General features: G+C 42.4%; 1 protein-coding gene across 1 annotated transcript in view; it reads left to right on the top strand.

Moving 5' to 3' along the window:
* MORN1 (MORN repeat containing 1) overlaps positions 1-23,476 on the top strand; it is a 1,183,152-nt gene that overhangs the window by 779,251 nt on the left and 380,425 nt on the right. The gene's annotated exons all lie outside the window — the stretch shown is intronic.

Below are 23,476 nucleotides of genomic sequence, written 5' to 3'. Positions count from 1 at the left end.
TCAGACACCTGCACAGTCCAGACTGACAGCATCACTACAAATACAATGCTAACTCGAAAACTAGTCCCTACCCACTACATAGGAAGTGCAGCTGTGGCTTCCTCACTCATGCAACCAAATAAGACGTACTTGCCTTGAGGCAAAAAACTGCTGGTACCAGTGACTCCATAGCCCAGCTTGATGCAAACTACATGACAAAGTAAGAGCAGGTACCCTACTCCGGCTAAAAGCCAAACATCCCTATTTTGCAACAAGTAACTCCATGCACTCTGCTTGTTACGAGTGACAGAGAACAAACTATTGTTCGGGTGGAAGCTCCCCACTCCTGCTGACTGCCCACATAAAGCTTTTTGGAGTTCTTCATAACTCACCTTGCACTTGTGCCAACGTGCACCCTCAAACACCAGCATTGTAGCTCCATCGCCAATATAAATATATATAAATCCAAGACAGTCAACAAGAAATATATATATACTGGGGTGTGAGCCCTGCTCAAGCAACAGCCACAACCCCAGTGCATGGTGAACTACAAAAAGTCACTAATTTAACCTGTGCTTAGTCTGGGTAGCTTGGCACAAAAGACAGTCAGGCTAAACTTAGAGGCAATGTGTAAAGAATGTATGCAGCACATAAACAGTAATAAAGTGAAAACACAACACAAGAAAACTCCCAAAGCAATTTGGAAAAATTAAGTACATTTTAATACATTATTCGACAGCAAAATGACAAATTCCATGAGTAGAACCGGAGTTATGAATTTTAAACGTTTTTACTAAAAACTAGCAACTAAAAGTTCAAAACGCCAACCACGGACACCTAGTCGCACAAGACCGGGTCAAAGTCGAAAGTTATGGTTGACTGCAATGCAGCACTCTTTGGATACAAGAAGTGGATGGAGCCCAGTCAGCGCACACCTACGGACTTTGAAAAATTCTTGAATAATAATGTTTGAGGAGATAGAAGTTCAGCGAGGCAAGGCTGCAGGAGTATCCGAGGAGGAAGCATTGTCATCGGATGGCCTTGGAGGACTTAGTATCCGAATCGAAGTAGAAAATCTCCAGCCGGACAAGGCAGAGGGTTGTAACCGAAGATAAATCCACAAGGTCAGATACCCCTTTAGTGAAGGACCGATGAAACTGATTTGATGCTGCGGATAAGAATGTAGTGGTAGAAGCCGCAAAGTCAATCTGGCCGGCGGTGAACCTCGGGCGGATGGGCAAGCAGGTTGGTACTGCCCTTCTCCTAGTTCTCAGAGCACTTTTTGGCCAAATTTTGTCTAAGTCCTCTGTTTTGGAAATGTCCCATCTGGGTACCTGTAGCAGCACAACCAAGGGTCCAGGGATGGTGGGACACCTCTTGGTAGTTAAGGACTCCCTCAGGCTGGGTCCAGGTGCAGCTTCAAAATGGTGGGAGCCTTTTATGCCTTTGTGGGTCTGGAGAGGAGGTCAGCCAATTAGACCTTGCAGTCACATCTTGTTGGGTAATTGGCACATCTTGTTGGGGGGTGAAGTCACCTGGGTAGGTGATGGTCCTTGGGAGCCAACAACTATTCCTGTTACCTTAAGTAAGTCCCACACAGTGGGATTGCTGAGAGGTCATCCAAGGCCCACCCCCTTTCTCCACCACTCTGCAAACACACCTCTTGGCACACGACTGGTTGGAGGATAACGTCCCCTGGGATGCTGAGGGTCCTGGGGGCCAACAACCCCTTCTGATACCTCTAGTAGGTCCCACACAAAAAGATTTATGTTAGCTCATCCGACGCCCCACCCCTTTTCTCCACCACTCTGCAAACACGCCTTCTGATGCACTACTGATTGGGGATGAAGTCCTCTTGGATGCTGATGCTGAGGGTCCTTGGGGGGGGGGGGCAACAACCCATCCTGACCTCAAATAAGTCCCACACAGCGTGATTGCTGAGAGAACGTTGGAGGCCCTGCCTGTTTCTCTACCACTCTGCAAATGTGCCTCCTGGCATACTACTTGTTGGGGGATGAAGTCCCTTTGGATGCTGAGAGTCCTTGAGGGCAAAGAAGTCCTCCTTTTACCAACCGTAAGTTCCACACAACATGATTGCTGAGAGCTGGTCGCAGGCCCCCTACCCTTTCTCCACCACTTTGCAAACGTGCTTAGTAGTTAAAAAAACATAGAAATTCACTTACAAAAACAAAGGTTACATGGTCCTTATAGTAAGGAAATATATTTTCAAAACAACATAGAAATTCCCTGAAAAAAAACAAAGGTTACAGAGATGTTATAATTAGGCTCAGATTTCACTTGAGCAAAACCTTTGAAATTCAGCATTTATAGTTACTTGAACTAACTATAATTATGTCCCCAATGCACTACATACAGCCGCTCATATTACATCACTCATGTCATGGTCAGTGACATCACTTAAGACATCATCCACAGAACCATTCAAACACCCACTCATACCTCCATACAGTGTCTTGTATGCTCACTCAGACACCCACTCACACAGCCACTCCCATACCCATACTCACACACCCACTCTCTCTTCCAGAGATCCATTCACACACCCACTCACTCATACAGCCACTCACTCAAACATTCATTTTCCAAAACTCCAACTCATACAACCAGTCATTCACCCACACAATCACTCACACAGCTATACACTCACCCATACAGCTATTCACACACAGACTTATTCACCTATACAGCCACTCACACAACCTTACAGCCTCTAAATACAGCCACTCATTTACCCATACAAGAATGCCCACTCACTCACTTACACACCCACCCAACCACTTACATACCCATTCACACATCTATACAATCACTCGCATATCTGTTCCCTCACCCATACAGTCATCCACACAGACTCTCACTTTCCAATACAACCACTCACACACAACTCACTTAACCACTCACATGTACAGCCGCCACTCACTCACCCATACAGCCATTTATACACCCAGTCACTCACTCATTTAGCCATTCAGATGCCCACTCACTCACCCATACAGTCACTCACACAGCCATTCACCCATACAGCCACTTACACACCCACTCACTCACCAACAGTCACTCATACACCCACACACAGCTACTCACATACTTATATACCCATGTACCCACTCACACACCCATACAGCCACTCACACATCCATGCAACCACTGAGATACCCACCCACCCACTCACTCATGCAACCACTGACACAACCACTCACACACCTACAGACCTAGTCAGAAATCCACGCATTCACCCATACAGTCACTCATGCATGTACTCACACCCATACAGCCACTCACATATCCACTCACACACTGATTCAGACAGTCACACACCCACTCAGATCACACATTTTTGAGATAGTAACACACTTTAAGGCAGATATAAGGGATTGAATAGGAACCTGATTTTGTGATGGTGAGTCTTGATGTGTTGAGTCTGTACACCAGTAAAAGACACACCAATGGTCTGGAAGCAGTAAGATTTTTCTTAAGGGGTAGGCCCCTAAAGTTCTTGGAACATAGCAAAATGTTAGAAGAAAATATTTACTCCTTTTTACATAATAACATGTTCCTTTTCCAGGACAAAGATACAGACAAATACAGGGTGCGGCAATGGGCACCTGCTTCGCCCCCAGTTATGGAAACTTGTTCGTTGGCTGGTGGGAGAAGCAGGTGGCCTGGGCCGATACGGTGGATATGTGGGTAGAGAATATTGTGTGTTAGAGGAGGTACATTGACGACCTCTTCATAATTTGGAGAGGGTCAATGGAATCTGCAAAACAATATGTCTCCAGTCTTAATGAGAATAATTTGAACATCAAGTTTGCAGGAGATTTGAGCACCACACAAGTAACCTTCCTAGACTTGAAAGTTTTTGTGAGTGAGAACAAACTACACACAGCCCTATATAGGATGGAGACAGCGGGCAATTCAGTCCTAAATGGGACCAGTAGTCACCCACACAATCTGATCCAGAGTATGCCCTATGGGGAACTCCTAAGGATCAAGAGAAACAGCTCAAGGCCAGAAGATTACTCAAAAGCAGTAGATCAGAGTCTGGGTCGCTATAAAGTGAGGCGTTACCCACAGAAAACTTTACAGGCAGCACAACTCAAGGCAAAGAGTATGAACAGGACTGAACTCATACAGAGTGAAGGCAAACGAAAATTGAATGTGGAGACTAACAATTTTAGGATGATCATGAGATAGTCCAATGTAGCAAGTGATGCCAGGGCAATCATGAATAGGAACTGGTGCATTGTTAAATCAGATGCAATGGGGGAGACCTGCCAGAGAGACCAGGCCTAACATTCAGGAGGTCTAGGTCCATAATAGATCACCTAGTGGAGAGTCACTTGGGGGCAGTCAAGCAACAACAGGGTCTGGTGGACCTACATGGCTCCTGTCCCTGTGGTAAATGTAGGGCATGTGCTACTAGCAAGAGGGTCACCTCATATGAGGTGCCTAGGATGAAAACAGCAAGGAAAATCACCAAATGCAGTACCACATTTGTGGTAAATTGCTTGATCTGTCCGTGCAACCTCCGAAACATGAGGAACACAATTAATCAGGTGAAGATGAGGATCCTAGAACACCAAAGTGCCATTGCCAGCAATGACACAAACTATCCGGTTGCTCTGCATTTGGCGAGCCATCACAGAAGTGATAGAAAGCTCCTGCAGTACTATTGTCTCGACCACGTTCCCAGAGACGACAGAGGAGGGGACAGGGAGAAGAGGCTAGAGTCAAGATTCATTATAAACCTTCAGGGCAAATTTCCAGGTGGATTGAAAAGTGGGGAGGAACTTGCTGTTCACCTAGGGACCTGATAGATCTGCAGGCATTATCTGGGCCAGTAAAGGACCTATTGAAGGGACGCAAGAGGGTACAACATCCTATGGAGCAAACACATGCCCATTCAGGGCAAGATTGAGATACACTATACAGCGTGGTCAATATGAGACATGGTAGCAAGATTTCCATTTGGGTCTTCAGCACGTATGTATTATTATCAATGAGAAAATAGCAGATGCATATAAGCCCATCCAGGGCAATATTGAGTTAAAAGGTCTGGATGTTGATAATGATCTCTTTCAGTGGTGCTAATGAGAATAGTCAAATGTGCTCCATGTGGCGACTATGCATATATATATATATATATATATATATATATATATATATATATATATATATAGTAAGCTGTATGTGTAAATATTGTAAATACTGTACATAGGATTGCTTAAAATCAATTCACTTTATTATTTAATTAGAAACAATATATGTTTAATAAGTAATATAAATGAATTGCTTTATTAAGTAGAGTATGAACTATGTCTCATAATATGTTCAAAGATGGCTCCCACAGTAATGCAAAAGTTTGTTTATCCGTTTTATAAATGATGACACAATCATGTGTTTAAATGTCGCCATGAGAACGGCGCCTGCCAACATTGACAAAGGCAGGATTGTTGAAATGAGTTTGTTTGTTGAATTTATTTCGCCAATAAATCAATAAAAAGATTTAAGTAACATGTGTGCTGGTCACACACACACACACACACATAGATTGGATTTTTTTGTATTGACAGTAACATTGACAATACACTGTTTATGTGTCGTCAGGAAGTCAAACATTGTAGAAACAAAGAACACACGAACCCCCTCACCCCCACATCACAACAAAATAAAACCCTTATACCAATGTTAAACTACCACATTTGTTGCCACACATACACAAAGCACGTCACAGTAGCCAAGCTTCGTGACACATTCCTCACAGGTTTCACTGTGTTATCAAAGCAGGATCAACTTCAGTACACTCAATGGCACTCCACAGTGCACTTCACAGTACAAGGGAACATCCACTGTCAAAAAACAACCCGTACTCACATCAAACTAAACAGTAAATGCCATTCACTCACTCATTTGCATCTGGAAGTGAATAGTACAATACATTTCACTCTGTACACGTACCCAGAAATAGTGTTGCCACTGGGTGATATCTCAGTAACACAATGACACTATGAAAATTACTTCTAGTTACCAAATGAATAAACATAATGTGGCATAAACCAAAGTACTTGTTTATATACACCTAAATCTTATACATGTCAGTGTTTATAAACTGTAAATTTCATTAACATTAGCAAATTAAATGTATCTACACATGTCAATCAACTAATAGTTTGCAGACATGGGACAAAAAGACCATAATTCTACGTTTGGTTTGCAGGCTACTAAAACAGAGTTCATTCATCTTCTAAATGCAGAATGTTGGAGAACACTTAGTAACTCCAAATAGTGCCATTATTGCTTTTCTCTTTCTTGGTAAAAGCAGCACTAAATAAACATCCTAATGCAGTAGCTTTTAGCATTCCCCCTCTTCACTTGAAAGTACCTCATAATGTTGCAGGTCCCTAGAGTGAACAGAGAATCCTTTTAACATAGTTTCCTTCACCCATCACAAATGGAGAGAACCATACTTCTACCCACGTTGCCCCATCAACCCCACCCAAACATGCTACAGGTACCAACTATGGCTTTTTGAATGTCTTAATAGACATTCAGAGATAGAATGAATTAATTTCAAATGAAATGGAACTAAGTTGTACATGAGGACTTCCTCTATGCCTATTGCCTCATCAGAATCAAGACAAAGGGCCTGATTTAGAGTTTGGTGGATAGGATACTCCATCACAAATGTGATGGATATCCTATCTGCCATAATACAAGTTTATTATATTTTATAGCACTTGTAATATGGTGGATGGGCTGTCCATCATATTTGTGAGAGAGTATCTGATCCGTCATACTCTAAATCAGGCCCTAAGTCAGCATCCACAATGAAGATGTTTCCTGGTGCTTAAATGGCTATGCTTATTGTATTATTTTGTGTTGTACTGTAATTGCATGTATCTAGCTATTAATACCCCTGATGTGGCCTTGACGGGCGTTACAGTGGGGAGCACACTACTGCAGGGCCCAAGGTTAGTGGATAATCCTGTGGTTATGGGTTAGTATTGGTTATCGTTGGTTGTTGGGGGTTAGTTAAAGAAACCATGCCATGCATTTACTCCAATTTATCTGTGATAGATTAAATTAATAGGAGTTAGATGTGATCATTGGAGGACTGTTCAATAGAAAGGAAGGCGAGAGATTCAGTCATTAGTTTTAAATCAAAGTCACTTTGTCATGCATGCTTTTAGGATTATTTGCTTGAGGGTCCGCAAACTGCACTGTAGAATTTTCATAAAACGTACTACCACCATAGTACCCCCAAACGGGGTGCTTAAGCACCTATTCATACAGATAGCATGCTATCTACGTATTTGGATAGGTAACATTATGTTGACAAATGCTTACCCAGCAACAAAAGCTTAGATGGAAACCTGTAAAGCCCTTACTGAGCGGGTTCTCCTTTCATCTGAGGAAGGGGATTTTGTATGGGGAGTAGGTTGATCTTTTTCTGTCTTGATCAGTAGTGCGTAGTGCATGACATCTGCCCGTAGACAGCAAGGCCAGAATTTGTATGTCCACTTGGCTTTGTGAAAAAGATCATACAGATTCTCAGATGGATCAGGTTGGTATTAGCCAAAATATTAACCACTCTCCTGAACTCCAAATTATTCTCAGTGGCTCTTAGCTCGGTAGGTAGGGAATTCCATAATTGTAATAACTCTTGTTACTAATTCAGTAAAAGCACTGGTACAGAACAGAATTACTACTAGATAATAAAAACCACTTTGGTTGTATTGATTGAGTATGGAATGAAATGGTAATCAGTGGCTTTGCCCTGCACATTTTGGTTAAGCGGTTTATCATAAATTAACTTTCTAAAGTGACTGAAGATGTACACCACAGGCTGGGGTGTCCCTCGTTTCAGATATTAGTGTAACTCAGCTCAGATTGGACTCCCTTACTAATTCTAAAATATAAAACCATTATTTTTTTCTTGAACAAAGGGAAAGGTGGGGCTTAAGGCATCAATAAATTACTGCATAAGAATTTATTTGTATGCCCATCAAATCATAGCCATTGGCTTCCCTGTCACAAGAAGAGCAGCTAAGTAAGATGGTCCCCTCCTTTTTTTAACATAAAAGATCACACGTAAGAGTGTTAAAGCTGTGCCCAGATGCACACTGCCCCCCAAACTAACTGGAAGTCCCACTATTTTGAAAACTACTCCGGTGTGGAAAGTCCACCACTACGCATAGGACATGTTAGTCAGTGAGACCTTTGGTAAGCGATGGATGACGCACTGTTGTTTGAGTAGGGAGCACCTACTAATGAACTGTATGGATTTGCAGTTTATATGATTTGGACGTGAACATCTGCCAGTCACTGATCTCTCACTAACCTACAAAACCAGTAACGGATTGCTGACACCTCTTGGTGGATATGGGACATGGCAGCTGCCCCCCCCCCCGACTATGAAGCTTATTATTTTCTGGCCTTCTTCATTGCACTTCCTAGACAAGAATTTAGACTTCTTTTCATACAGCTGGTATCTCAGTACTCTTGTCCTATCGTCAGTCATGTTTCTTGCCCACATCGCCACCATCTGAGTGCATATCTTGCCTTCATGCACAGGGACTTCTAATATGCACAGCCCTTCCCCTACAAAGCTGCACTGTCACAACCAGCCTATTCACAACCTCTTATCGTAAGTCCAGTTACTTCTCCCTCTACCGGTGCACAGTGCTTGCGGCACCATAATTGAAGTTCATCCACGACCCTTAAAGATCTCACTTACATATAAATGTAGACTACCTCCGTAGCCCTGCACTCACAGTACAACCTCACTCCACTCTCCTTGTGCACTGTTATGTGTGCTTAGAACTTCTCCAAGCATTTTCACTCACAAGCTTCTACCATACTACAATTACCATGTTGCATGATTGGAGCAGTTAGTAATCACCCAACACCAACGTTTAGGCCAACTAACACTTCCCCTCCATACACGTGTCTTCTCAGTGTGAGGTAATAGCGGTTCACAGCCATTTTTTGGTCACACTAGTGGCCACGAAGAGTGATAGTTGGACATTCAAAGGAGCTCACTCAACAGCACAAGCTCGGTAGAATACTTTAATTGGAGTAAAGTTCTTAACTCATAATAGCGAGAGAGTGACTATTGAAAGAAGAGAGCAGAGGCGCCATGCACTTTAGTAAATGTACCAAAGAAGAGGAGCACTGAGAACAAACAGCGCAGTCGATATAAGAAAGAAAAGGATCAGTGAGACCCGGTGCCACCATCGCGGTAACAAGTACAGGGAGCCGAGGAAATAGGCACCACAGACAATGCAACAAAGAACAGTAACAAAGAGGTTAGGCGCTACAGAAAATGTTACAAAGAACAGTAACAAAGAGGTTAGGCGCTACAGAAAATGTAACGAAGAACAGTAACAAGTAGTTTAGGCCCTACAGAAAACGTTACAAAGAACAGAAACAAAGAGGTTAGGAGCTACAGAAAATGTAACGAAGAACAGTAACAAGTAGTTTAGGCCCTACGGAAAACGTTACAAAGAACAGAAACAAAGAGGTTAGGAGCTACAGAAAATGTAATGAAGAACAGTAACAAGTAGTTTAGGCCCTACAGAAAACGTTACAAAGAACAGAAACAAAGAGGTTAGGAGCTACAGAAAATGTAACATAGAACAGTAACAAGTAGTTTAGGTGCTACAGAAAATGTTACAAAGAACAGAAACAAAGAGGTTAGGAGCTACAGAAAATGTAACAAGGAACAGTAACAAGTAGTTTAGGCGCTACAGAAAATGTAACAAGGAACAGTAACAAGTAGTTTAGGTGCTACAGAAAATGTTACAAAGAACAGAAACAAAGAGGTTAGGAGCTACAGAAAATGTAACAAGGAACAGTAACAAGTAGTTTAGGCGCTACAGAAAATGTAACAAAAAACAGTAACAAGGAGTTTAGGCACCTTAGGTAATGTAACAAGATTAGATGTTACAGACAATGTAACAGAGAAGAGTAACAAGGAGATTGTCACATATAAAAAATGTTACTGACCTAGAATTCTTTCCTCTGTACAGTTCATCCCATCTTTGGTACTGGTCCTCCTAGTACTATCTGAACCACCGGATCAGTGGTGTTACAACACCCTGATTGTCAAATCCCTCTCATTGTACCTCAGTCTGTGTTCATTCAAGCCACCATGCTAGGAAGCTCAGGGCAGAATAGAAGAGGAAGGGAAACTAGAGATTTGCTTTCCTCTAGTTGGCTGTTCTAAAGAATTTAGAATCAAAATCATCTGTTTGAAAAACAACAATGACTCAAACACTCTAAGCTATGACTTAGTTTTCCTTTTTGGTAGCTTTGCTGAACCTCATGGCTTGGCTTTGGAAGAAGCACTGGGAATGTAAAGATCACACAGGCACGATGCAACACTGTGAACAGTGAAAAGTGTAGATCAATAAAGTGTTACAAGAGTGTCTGAAGGTATACCAGGCTCTTTGCTCTTTTATTTGTGGCCTGATACAAAAGAACTCAAACTGAACTTTAAAAACTCGAACATACAACATTGAGAAACAGTCTGTCTTCACTGTGGCATGCTCAGTAAGACACCAATTGCATGTTTTGTGTGTCAGTCCTGTGACTTATGAAAAAGCTTAGCACACACTTGAGGGAAGAGGTATTGAAAAGTTACTATATGCAAGCTCTGTCCTAGCTGTGTTAGATGGGCCAAAAGCATCTGTGCAGTCTAATCAAACCTGGCTGAGCTGGCGAGGAAGCCAAGTAGGGGAGTCTAGCGACTCCCCCCTTCCACCGTGGCTTGGAATCTGGACAGCCGTGGCCTGTGCGGATAATGCAGATAAGAGCGGCGGGACAGTGGGGCTGGGTTGGGGGGGGGATTTCGACAGACAATGACGAGTGGAAATGAATTATTTATTTCATTTTCTCTCGTGTTCATATGTTGAATACCCTCCCCCCCCCAACCCGGCCCTACCGCCCACCGCTCTTACATGCACCGGCCGCGGCTGAATCAGGACGGAGCATCTGCTGATTCCTTACATGTGTGTGCACCACTGAAGCTCATAGCTTGTGTCCTGAAAGCCGCAGGTGAGGGAACAACTTCCACAACCTGGGCAGCAGAGTCCAGGCACCTGACTTCTTCTCGGGGATCCTGCCTCGCTCCTTTGACAGGGCAGGGTAATACAATTGTGACACTCTGTAGCTGCATGGTTCTCGGGCTGCAGAGATCCAGGTCCTAACCTCAGAAACCAATTCAGAAGTAAAAAATGAATCTCTTTTAAGTCCACACTAAATCGGATAGTTATTCACAGAATTCACGAAAAGGAGGCACTGTTTAATACTTATTTATTATATACGCTATAGTAATAACTTCTCTTCTAGATTTGGAACATACCATATTTTAAATCACCAGCCAACACGTCCTTCAAACTTTCTCACTTCACCTAGGCTGGAATTGCAAACGAATCACAAAATAAGTGTTGTCCTATATCAAGCAACATGTAAACGCTCACTTTTATATAGGTTATAAAACATAATCACCACTCACTGGTCTTTCATTTCAAATATAGCCACGCTCGTATGGCAATTATCAAAAACAGCACGTCTCCTTTGCAGAAATCGTAAATGTCCACGTACTGCAAATATCACCAGAGCGTACGCTGATAAATGCCACCCTTATTTAATTATTTGTACATAAGCAGATTCATCTTTCACTCTTAATAATATGTAATTAAAATTGATATACTCTGTTTTTCTTACTGGGGCTATTTAGACAGAATGTCACAAATTGTGTGCACCTTGCAAAGTCATCACGCTTCTAAATTCCAAATAGAATACAAATTTCACAGACGTTGTATTAATGTGACACCATCCAAATATAATCCCTTAATGTCAGACATATTACAATAAGGGGGATCAATGAATGGTCTCAATGTGTATGTGTACATGACTATCCCATTCCAAACCCTATAGTTATGACGGAATCCATCTGTTTTGCTACTGCTTCCACTTAGATCACTAAATATAAAACTGTTCCTGTTAAGACAATCAATGAAGGCATATTGATATATTTCACGACGATTAAACATCAATCTATCTACATTTTTTAATTAAAGAACTATTCAAAATCTACATTTTAATGTTCTTGGTTTTAATAGTGGAGTTATCTTTAAAGATGTTGTTAACACACATTGAGTTATTTTGTTAAGGATCTGTCTGTGATAGCGATCCTGGTCAAAAGTGGAGATGGTTGTCAGTATAACTCAAAACACATGTGAATAATACGTCTGAATAGAAAAAAATAGTTTTTTTAAGTCTCCTATTGAACATTAGAATCTATCTGATGGATTTATGAGCCTTGGAGTAATAGTTGACTCTAGCGTAGCAATGAATAAACAAGTCAGTGCAATTGTGTCTATTTCCAGCTGTCACCTCAAGTATTTTAGGCCACCTTTTCTAACAATTATCATCAAACCACTGTAGTGAGAACCATTATTGGCTCATAGATTAAGTATTGCAACTCACCCCTTTTAGGAAATCCTTGAAAGAGGATTACGAAACTGCAGTGATATGAAATGCAGCGACTAGGAGGGTGACATCTGTATTAAGGTTTGACCAAATCACATCCATCTTTACGAAGACTTCATTGTTTAACAGTACACACAACAATTTATTTTATAACACGGTTAGCATTCTGTACAACTGAATGAGACACTTCAGTTTTGTTATTTAAAATGGAGAAAAAAACGAATAAGCCACGAGAAACCACCATTAAAAGGGTAAACTGCTTCTGGAGTTTGGGATCTAACTGTGATCTGCCTCGGCTGGAAGATAGTGGAACCCAGAGCCTGTATCTTTGCCAAAGGTAATGATTTCTTCAAATTAATTGTATTATTATTATTATTGCTACTACTACAACCAATAGTAGTGGCAATAGTAGAAGTAGTACACCAGCTTACAAAAAACATAACTATCCATAAAAATGCAAAATAAATATTACAGTACTTGAAACTTATCCCAGTTACACATTGATAAAACGTTTTAAATATGAAAAATATCTTTATTGTAATTGGATTTATGTAGCGCTTTCTACCCCTGATGATGCATTGCAGCGCTTTAAGGTGCATAGCATGCTACTCCAGAACACAAGGTTAGTGGTAGTATAGGATTTTAAAGATGAGAGGTTGAGATCTGTGAAATGAGGTATCAGCCAATTACAGAATTACAATAAGACAGGTTGAGTCAGGCAGGCAGGCAGGCATGAGACTGAGAGGAAGCTGTACTGAGAAATAGAAGGTTTGCAGAGGATGGAAGGTAAGAAGAGGGTGACTCTGAGGCAAGAAACTATGTTATGGTTCATTTTTCATGCAGGATTTTAAGATTTTAGTGGAAGAAGGCTTTCTGAGATAGCACCAATCGGAGAATGTACGCTGTAAAGAGAAACAACGTTATACATATTGCTCTGTGTATGGAGTGCATAACATTGACAATAAATCAATAATCTTCCAACTGGGGAAAGAGATAAATGACTAATTTACAGGTCACTGCCATTCAAAAATCTAACTTTTTCAGGAAGTTCTATTTTCGTAGGGGAATCTGCTAGTAGATTCCTGTTACATCAGTCGTTCTCTTGCTATTCCTGCTCTCGCTGTAGATTTATAGAGTCTGGAAGGTCCTTTGGGCAGTGTCAGTCCCCATGTTGACTCGCGGAGTCATCCGGCAACTGTTTGACTACCTAGGGACGCATCTTCCGATCTCGACTTGTGGGCACTGCCAGTTTGTTCTCTGAACCAGGGTTTCCTCAAAGACTCTGTCTCTCACTCGCTGACTTCGTGCCAGTGCTGCAAACATAATGCCTGTTTTCCAGACACTGCAGGCACAGGCTCCCGCAGTGTGTCAGTGACAGCAAAGAGACTGTAATGGCAAACATAGCATGGAAACTCTTGAAAGACAGCCAATGGCACCACTTCTGGGAAAAGGAACAGATGTTTTATTCAGACGCGTTCTGAAGACTGTTGCTGTACTGGTGTACTTTTCTTATATGAATGTTCTAATACCATCTGATCCTTCTTTTTTTTGTAAATATCTTTATTACATTTCTATTTCAATGACACATGGAACAAGACCAAATCTGGTGTACGATAACAACATTCCACAGCGGAGAAAGGATGCCAGATACCGTTCAATCATAGTTGTTCAGAACATTGGCCCATATCATGTACTAGGAAGCCCATCCTCTCTTCAGAACTCTGTATCTCAGGAGGATCAGAGCATCCAAACAGTAGAATAAGTAGCACTCGCCAACAACACACAGGCAAAACATCTGTATACCAAAAACCAAACAGTTGTACCAAGTGCTGAGATGTGAACAATACAGCAAAAAGACCAAAGCAAGACCCTCCCACCCCCAAACGGTGTGTATGTATGTGCAAGTGCCTTCCAACTCAGCCTATTCCAACAAAGCTGTCTCTTCCAGGTGCTTCAGCTATCCCTCACCAAGGGCTGGAATACCACATAGTGATACCACAAACATGTTCGCAACGCAGGTCAGTGCACTCGGCCACTGGGTCCCATACTGTATAAAATATCAAGAACGTCTGGGCGAGCGCTGGGGCCTCAGACATCAGATCCCGTGTAGGGTAATCTAGTGCGTCCTCAAGGGGGGACAATTATCCACCTAACTTCTTTAGGTAAGTGTCCCAACACTCCAGAGGATCTACATCGTCCCCTCTCATGCGTAGCCGTCTATGGACCGCCAATTCAGCTGGCGCCCACCTATGCATCTCAGTGAGCCAACGCCGCAGTGGGGACACCACAGCCGACTCCCAGGCCATAGTAATGCAGCGTTTGGCTAAAATCAAAGTCCGGTTTAGGAATCGCAGTAGGGCCTTAGTTTCCTGGTGGCATGAGTTATCAGGAGCACCAAGACCCACCTCCTCCAAGGGGGAAAACAACTCATCAAGTGCCACCCATCGCCAACTGTCCCCCAGATCAAGTCTCACTGAACGCCCCATAAATCCATAAAGAAAGCTTTCCGTAAAATCAATGGAAGGGCCACAAAGAAGTCTAATAATCTGGGCAACATGATGGCGAGCCTACCTATGGGCGACCGGGGCAACCCGGTCCAAAAGGGAAGCAAGCGACGAATGGAGGACACTGCCTTCCCCAGGTTCCCCTCCAGAAGGGACTGCGCTTCATTATGCACCTGAGCACCTTGATATTTGATGGAGTCAAACCGCCAACCCAGCTCTGTGTCTCTTCCATACCATCTGATCCTTCTTGTGTGTCTACCCGTTCACTACTAGAAACTTGTCCACCTATCCAAAAGCCCTAAAACCTCCTCGCCCCTTAGACAGCTAATCAAGCTTAGGCCAAAGCACTGCTGGCCTCCTTGATCATTCACGTCATTACGTTTATAGAGCGTGTATTACAGGTGAATCAGTCATTAATTTTCCATTGCGGGTTTTGCTGTAGTGATCAGTGTGTTACAGGTTCGAACCCTAGCAGGGCTGACCTCTCAATTAAATCTGTACAATTGAACTTCGGTAATAATAACAGCCCTCACTAAAGGGCCAATGCATTATTCTTGTTGAGATGTTTGCTATATTAATGATGAAATAAATTGAATGGCTCATTCTCTATTACATGTTTATCGCTTCCCTAATTGTATTAATTCTGAATGCATCTCTGTAGGAAGAGCTCATGGCCCTTATTACAGAGACGGTGGTAGGAGTACCACGGGCGGTAACTGATGATGGCTGCTGGTTATAAATCCCATGTGTTAAAATTCACTCCACCAAGTTAATATCGGTGCTAATTGATTCCTGCCTGTGATCCCTAATATTACAATAAATAATGCCCATATTTAAGATTTACCACCTAAAAGATCCGCTGCTTTTAAAACGGGTAAAACCCATAAGGTGCATCAGCATGAGAGATTGGTTTTGCATGATCTTTTATTTCTCAAATATTCATATATATTTTGTCCTAGAGGTGTCATATCCCTGCCCCTGAATTTGAGATAATTTATTTTTTTTGCTGTCTGTACTTTTATCTCCCACCAGTGAGTTTGGCCTCTGGCGGTATTCGTTCTCTGCTTATCACATGCCAACATGTGTTCCACTGCTGGTATTTTTAACTGCCTGGCAGTAATTTCTCAGTGGTATTTACTTTCAGCCTAATTTCCATACTGCCAGCGGTAATGCCGAATTGCGAAATCTCTGAGTGTTACAATCCACAGAATTGGTGTTTACTGCCGGTGGAAATGTTTCTGAGAAAAAAACAGATTTTGTGCTATTAATGCAGGGACCCTCTGTTTTGTTCACTGGCCATTCCTTAGGAGCAAATTCAAAGATTTTTTTTTCTTTTGTTCTTCAAAGGAAACCTATTTTCCTGCGAAGACTCCCTTTCCTTACACCCCTGTAAATACTCGCTGTTTCAACGTTTTTCACACACCACTTATGCACTTAATGGGGGTTCCAGCCCTAAACTTAATAGACTGACAATCAGCCATTGTTATCAGATTTCTGCTAACACAAGTGCAAATTGCTTACAAAACTACGCTTCTAAATTCAAATGGGTTTTTGCTCATCAATGCACTTTGCAAGTGTTCAAAACATCTGAGAATCCGTGAGAATACACGACGGTAGTGTCTGTATCCCCACGTGCTTCCCTTGTGTGAGTTGTTTTGTGCCATAAAAAATAAATAAAAATAGTTTTGAAAAAACACATTTGGGAATCTAATCAGTCCACATATGTCCAGAGTACATTTCTCACTTGTAAAGCTTTTGTGATTTTGCATGTTTTTCTTTAGCTGTTGTAGTGGGGTCATCAGTAGAGTTTACTATGGACTATCAGCATCGCAGAATATTCAATTTATTCGTAGATGGTGGGCAATACTTATACTGGGGATGGTGCAGCAGTGCCTTTACCTCTCTGAAATCTGTTAATACTTTTTTGGGATGTATGTCAGTACAACGCGATCTTTTAGATCACGGTACTTTACAACACGGTTTATACAACGCAAGTTGTTACAACGACTTGCGTTGGAGGGCGCGGATTGAGGATTAATATAATTTTATATTCCAACACCAGCCTACGTAACAGTAGGGAAGATGTTGGAATGTAAAATTACAATAATCCTTAACCAACAGTGCCATCCAGCGCAAGTCGTAGTAACGACTTGCGTTGTAATGGCAGCGTGGTAAAGGTAGTGCAGTGTAAACACTGCGTTGTAAACGATATTTCCCCCTTTTTTTATTAATCCATAGTACTATTAAATGAACCAGACTGGTCTTACATGCAGTCTTCTGGCTCAGGTTGTGGTGGTGATGGTGACTCTTCTAATAAAAGCCCGTGAGCATGGAGAAGCACTCTTAGAGAAAGACAGTAGCAAGGTTTTTCCGATGGGACAGCTACACCCATGAGCATGTCTGTAGAGTGGTTGCCTGAGGTATACCTGCTAACCTGATGCCGCTGACGGACCCTGTAGAGTTGTCTCATTCAGTTGCCGCAGCAGGATTTCCACCAGTGGTGGCTGACGCAAAGAGGCACTACCACGCTACAGGGTGAGGGCAGCAGGTAGTGCTTGTACACCAGGGTTTCTATCAGGGGCTGATGGTGTCTTTTCTGTAAGTGACCGTGATAGACATCAAGGTAAACTCAATACAGGAACCAGTCGTTTAATTGGCAGATGACCGACTAAGAAAAGTAATCCGAATCAGAGGACCTATAGTAGAGGATAAAATATGAGCCCAACAATCATGAATAAGATGGCACAAGAAGCAACTCCCTGTGAGAGATTTACATTTTGTCGGAATCAGCACCTTAGTAAGTAAGTAATAGTTTATTCTCCGGTCAATTAAAACCTTTACAATTTCTCTTTAAAAGCAAATGACAGCAGCAAAGTTCATAATTTAAAACTTCTCAATAATATCATTTCAAAAAAAATAAGTGCATTGTATTTACATCTTTAGTGCAAATGTCCGCGATTGCGTCTATTACAGTTCATTGATAGAGGTTTTATCGTTCTATATCTTCGCTGATTCTTTTGACCCTGAGCAATTTTTCGAAGGGAAATAAGATTCTAAAAGATTACAAATTTTAATAAAACACATGCACAGTTCGTTTAGAGGTGTGATTATACGATAGACCAGTTGCTTTCTGACTGTGGTAGAAGTAGGTTGCAGTCAACGATCAAGCCGGGGACGGAAGTGGGGCAATCTGAGTGTATCTTGTTTGCTGAGAAAGCAAAAACTGAAGAATGGCGCAGTGGTGGATGATTCTAGTGGTTTATCGGCAGAGTTTCACCCCAGCTGCTGGGAATCAGCACCTTAGGACCTGGGCACTTGGGTAACATCCACTCAGGCTGTTAATTGGCAAGGTCTGTTTGGTTCTTATGCTCAGCCTGAGAGAGCTGAAGTGCATATATCCTAACAGTTCCAGAGAGACTGGGTAGCAGCCAGGGTCGTATTTATTTATTTATTAATGTATCGCTTTATATAGCGTGAACATGACCCAAGTGGGTATCCGAGTGCTTTACAGAAGCTCAGGGTGAGAGAAAAAGGTACAGCAAACAATCATAAGTGATAATAACAGTCACACAAACAATATAGGAAGTAGTAGTACTAAGGCGCGGTGAGAAACTCCCTCTAGTCCAAAAGGGTAAACAGAACAAGCCATAGTGATGGGCAACGGATTGCAGGTGTAGCCCATGTGCATTATTGGTGCCAGAGATCCTGGGAGCTAGAACAGGTATTTGTTCATCAGTAGTACTTTCACTTGTTATTTCAAAGCCACAGGTGAAGAGTTAACTCGGATTTCAGAAGCTAGGGCATTCCATATTCTCGGGACAATGCCAGAGAAGGGCTGATTGTAGGTTTTTTCCTTTTTACATTTGTGCGATTTCAATAGTAGGGACGTTGTGCTTCTTGAAGTTCTCATGCCGCCGGATAGCTCCAGTTTTTGTGCAATGTACCTCGGGGTGTTGAAATTTAAGGCTTTGTGTGTCATGAATGCAATTTCTGAATTCTTGCCTTGAAATGGAGCCAGTTTAGAGATTTTAAATCCAGCGTGATGTGTTTATTACATTTAGAGCCAGTAATGAACCTAGCTGCTAAGTTAGGGGAGGCCCTAAAGGGGGGGGGGGGATAATTTGATCTAGGAGGGCCACAAAGGGTTACATTTCCTTAGTCCAACTCGGAGATTACTAGGGTGTGAACAACTCTGCGAGGGTTGTATCTCTTCATTTTGCTGTCTGGCCCGCTCACGTGCACAATGAACAGAGGCAGAGGAGAAGTGAGTACATACTGCCAGGGCCCTAGCCAGATTTAATGGTTGTCAATGTGTTAGAGAAACAGGTGTATGAGTGCATTGACTACAGATTTAGTGTATCACTAACAGAATATCGGAAACAGAAATATCATGTGGACAGAATATCATGTCAAAAATATCGAAGACCCAAATTTCCAGAAGGTAAGTGCATATAGGTAAGTATAGATTTACTATTCCTAAAACCACATCTTCATACCTTGAACCTAACATATATCTTCACAGTACATGTATGTGGAGTTATAAATAGTAAACCTTTGCCTACATTGTTATTGTTATTGTTAACTACAGCTTATATAGCGCCGAATCACCGACAGGTCTCTAGGTGCATTTTGACAGAAGGAAAAATAATGGTGAATAGCAGGAAGATACATGGATCCAGGTATTAAGCAGTGTTTAAGACTTCCCTAAACAGGAGTGTTTTCAAAGACTTCCTGAAGCGCAATAGATTAGTTTCCTTACGGAGAGACTCAGGGAGTTTATTCCAGATCTGAGGAACCACCACATATAGAAACTTGCCTTTAAATATTCTTGTCCTTGGTATTCTTGACACAATATTTTGTCCCACAATATTTTTGTTTCTGATATTCTGTCTAAACACCGATTCAGCAATAGGGCTCGACACTTCCTAGAAGAGATAGGGGAGCAGACTATTACATTAAAGACCGATGAGAACCATCAGTGAGTGTAGGAGGTCCGATGGTATCCTTAGTGATCCGACTTATTGCCTTTGTAGCATGAAGTTTGAGTGTAAAGTGTAATGAAAATGGTGTGACATTAGGGCTTCTGGGCATGCATGAATAGCTGCTTGAACTCACAACAAAGAGTGATGTATACTTAATTCTGGACCCTCTAAGAAATATGTTAGCATAGAAACTTGACTATCCAGTGCTTCTTTTCACTTTTGATTTTGCTGCATTTTCTATGTCACGTAAGAATGAAAGGCAGCGAGGAGAGGAAGTGAATGTCCGTGGGCAAACTTAGAGAGAGAGAGAGACAGCTCCAGAGGACCAAACAGAGTGAGATAACCAGGTCCAAACCCCAGAGAAGCAGAGAGAGAGATGGCCAAGTCCAAAGGAGCAAACACAGCGAGAGATAACCAGGTCCAAAGGAACAGGGAGAGTGATAGCCAGATTCAAAGGAGGACACAGAGATAGCCAAATCCAAAGGAGCAAACAGCGGGAGATAGCTAGGTCCAAAGGAGCAGAGAGAGAGATAGCCAGGCCCAAAGGAGCAAACAGAGGGAGATAGCAAGGTCCAAAGGAGCAGAGAGAGATAGCCAGGTCCAAAGGAGCAAACAGAGAGAGCTAGCCAGGTCTAAAGGAGTAAACACAGCAAGAGATTGCCAGGTCCACAGGAGCAGAGAGAGAGATAGCCAGGTCCAAAGTAGCAAACAGAGATAGCCAGGTTCAAAGGAGCGAACAGCGGGAGATAGCTAGGTCCAAAGGAGCAGAGAGAGAGACAGCCAGGTCCAAAGTAGCAAACAGAGGGAGATAGCCATGTCCAAAGGAGCAGAGAGAGAGAGATAGCCATGTCCAAAGGAGCAGAGAGAGAAAGAACCAGGTCCAATGGAGAAAACACTGAGAGACAAATAGCCAGGTCCAAAGGAGCAAACAGAGAAAGATAGCAAGGTCCAAAGGCACAGGGAGAGAAAGAGCCAGGTCCGAAGGAGCAGAGAGAGTGATAGCCAAGTCCAAATGAGCAAACAGAGAGAGCTAGCCAGGTCTAAAGGAGCAGAGAGAGTGATAGCCAAGTCCAAATGAGCAAACAGAGAGAGGTAGCCAGGTCTAAAGGAGCAGAGAGAGTGATAGCCAAGTCCAAATGAGCAAACAGAGAGAGCTAGCCAGGTCTAAAGGAGCAGAGAGAGAGTGATAGGCAGGTCAAAAGGAACAGAGGGAGAGAGAGCCAAGTCCAAAGGAGCAGAGAGAGTGATAGCCAGGTCCAAAGACGGAGAGAGAGAGATAGCCAGAACCAAAGGAGCAGAGAACAAGATTAGTGAAAGGGAGAGTGGAAGAATGGTTGAAAGGTTTAATGGATGGATAAGGGAAAGAATAGATGGATTAATGAAAAGGAGGGTGAATTGATGGATCAAAGGGTGAATTATTATTTATTTATTTATTAATGCAATTTGTTAAGCGCAAGGCAAATGCCCGAAGGCGTCTCGCCGCTAGATAATGACAGCTCAGAAACGGGAAGGAACAAAATTTACTGGTTAAAAAGCCAGGTCTTTATTTTCCTTCTGAAGAGGGTAAGAGTCGGGCAGGATCTGATGTCCGCATCAAGTGAGTTCCATAATTTGGATGTGGCAACAATGAAACGGCGGTCACCCCATGAAGCTGTTTTAGTTCGGGGGACAGTCATCAACAGGGCATTCGTGGAGCGTAAGGTTCTGTTAGGGGTATAGAATGCCAGGGAGTTGATGAGGAAGCGGGGCCCTAGGTTACGGGAGGCTTTATAGGCTATACAAAGATCCTTAAATTTAATTCGATTGTTAACTGCCAACCAGTGATAATTTTTAATCACTTGGGAGATGGATTTAAATTTTGGGGTCCCAGAGAGCATTCTAGCAGCTGCGCTTTGCACAGACTGTAGTTTGCGAATAACTTTCTGTTGAGTATTAATGAAAAGTCCATTACAATAATCCAGGGTGGACATAACAAAAGCCGTGACTAATGTCTTACTTGAGTGGGGAGGGAGGAAAGGAAGAATCTTTTTGATAGATTTAAGTTTATAGAAGGCAGTTGAAGCTATAGAATTTGCATGAGCAGCAAAAGTTAATTTATCATCTAGTAGTACCCCCAGGTTTTTAACTTTAGAGGAAGGTGTGGGCGGGGAGCCTAATTCGTTGGGCCACCAAGCTCCTGGCCAAGAGGGGGACACATTTCCAAATATCATTACCGCCGTCTTATTAGAATTCAACTTAAGACAGTTGGTCGTCATCCAGTTGCTAATGGTCTTCATTCCTTGTTGAAAGTTCGCCGCAATTTTATCTCCGTTATTTTTTATGGCTAGTATCAGTTGGGTATCATCTGCGTAGGATGTTAGGCTCATCCCAAAGTCCTTGATGACCCTAGCTAGATCTGTCACGTATACATTGAATAGCATTGGACTTAGGGATGAGCCTTGGGGGACGCCACAAGGAAGTGTCATCCGGGCAGAGCTAAAATTTCCCAATTGTACCGTTTGTGTGCGGTTGGAGAGAAAGGAGGTAAGAAGATCCTTGGCCTTATTCCGAACACCTATAGCATTGACACGGTCGATCAAGATGTTGTGATCGACCGTGTCAAAGGCCGCAGACAGATCAAGCAGGATAAGTACTGCCGTCCCTCGTTGGTCTAAGATTGATCTTATCTCGTCTGTGGCCTTAATAAGTGCTGTCTCGGTGCTATGGTGTTTACGGAAGCCAAACTGGGTATCGTCTAATAGGAGGTGGTCTTCAATGTACTGTGATAGTTGAGTATTCATCAGTTTTTCTACTAGTTTTGCTGCATAAGGCAGGCTGGCGATAGGCCTATAGTTGTTAGGGTCTTCAGCATCGAGGTGAGATTTTTTCAGAAGAGGTTTGAGGATAGTATCTTTCCAGGTAGCAGGATAAACCCCTGTGGAGAACATGAGATTACAAATTCCTGTGAGTTGGGAAGCTACTGTATTAACCACAGGAAGCAGAGTCGAGGGGGGGCAGGGGTCATAGGGAGAGCCTGATTTAATAGTAGTCATGATCCTAGAGACCTCCTCTGTGTTGGTGGCTAGAAACTGATCTAAAGTGAGGTGAACAGGTTTAGGGGGGATCATTTGAGAGGGGTTTGAGTGGTCTGTCTTCTCGTTGGAAAAATTAACATAGATGTCGTTAACTTTGTCGTAAAATAAATTCGCAAGACTGTTGCAAAATGATTGAGAGGGAATGGGCAGGGATTGAGGGGGTAGCTTTGAAAGTTTGGTTACAACCTGATACAATTGTTTGTTAGAGTGTTTCGCTTGTTCAATTTGAGCAGAATAGTAGGTGCTCTTTTCTTGCAGGATCATTTTTTTATAGTTAATAAGTTCTTTTTTATAAAGAAGTTTGTCCTCAGTAGTGTAGGCCTTTCTCCAGTGTCGTTCTTGGTTACGACATTTCTGTTTTTGGATGTATGAGTGAAAGGGTGGATGAATGATGAGTGAAAGGGACGATAAATAGATG

This window comes from Lissotriton helveticus, chromosome 5_1 (assembly GCF_964261635.1).
Source record: "Lissotriton helveticus chromosome 5_1, aLisHel1.1, whole genome shotgun sequence".
In the NCBI taxonomy this organism is placed as follows: domain Eukaryota; kingdom Metazoa; phylum Chordata; class Amphibia; order Caudata; family Salamandridae; genus Lissotriton; species Lissotriton helveticus.
This window is presented reverse-complemented; position numbering and strand designations above follow the sequence as displayed.